Genomic DNA, 1078 nt, shown 5'->3' on the forward strand with positions numbered 1-1078 from the left:
ATTGAAATGGAAAAACAATGAAGAGGAAAATGTGTTTAGGCATAGAGCTGATGTAACATGAAATTATGCTCTGAGCTTCTCGGCAACCAGGGCAAAAAGGGAAATATATCGGATTACATCATTTCCAATCTGGGAGGCTGGGATTTTATCTGGAGAAAGAAATTGGCTGAACCAATTTTATCTGGGAGAAAAAAAAGTACGCCACTGTTTTTCAAGAGAAACAAACTGTTCCCTGGTACTACATTCAAACAGGCAGGCATCACCCGAGGCACTGCTCGGGGACTTGGAGCAGCATAATGAACAAAGCCCTTCCACTGCAAATTTACAGCAGGTGCAGCCCTGATCTTCATGTGGCTGTTTCTTGTATCTGCCCTCAATAAAAGCCGAGGGCACAATGTGAAACCTCAGACTCAATGAAGGCGATCCTGCAAGAGACTAACCTAATGTGGTCCAGGTATGTGGTTTTCTAGGGATTTAGTTGGAAGAAGGAAAGGTTTAGAAAGCGCACTGGAGCATATACCCCTGCTGTCTGTCAGATCCAGTCCGTCCTATTCTTTTCCTGGGGTGGGTCCTCGTCATTTCCTACCCCCTTCCTGGTCTGCCTCCAGACTCTCCTCCACCTGGCAGCCTGTGATCTTTTTAATACATAGACCCTATCGTCACCCCCATAGTCCACAGGCTTAAAATCCATCAATGACCCAAGTGGTGGGATTTGGGGTGAATTTGTTTGCTCTCAGCTCGGAATTTTTGTCATTGTTTGAATTTTTTATAACAAGTGTGGATAATGCTTGTAAAAACAATAGAAAAAAAATCTGGATCAAGATACCCAAATGTGCCAAGATTCTAATAGTGGTTAATTCTGGATGGGGTAGGGGGGAAGGGGACTGTGGTTGTTGTCTTTGTTCTCTATACTTAAGTATATTTTTAAAGTAAAGAAAAAAATGACGAATGCTTCCTTGTTGCTTTCACATTGCCTGGCACCCACCCGTTTCTCTTCTGTGCTCTGACAGTTTCCTTTGCATAGAAACCACATTTATTAGGCACCTACTGTGTGCTAAGCACTGTTGCTAGGCACTTT

Source organism: Neofelis nebulosa, chromosome 16 (genome assembly GCF_028018385.1).
Source record: "Neofelis nebulosa isolate mNeoNeb1 chromosome 16, mNeoNeb1.pri, whole genome shotgun sequence".
Lineage (NCBI taxonomy): Eukaryota > Metazoa > Chordata > Mammalia > Carnivora > Felidae > Neofelis > Neofelis nebulosa.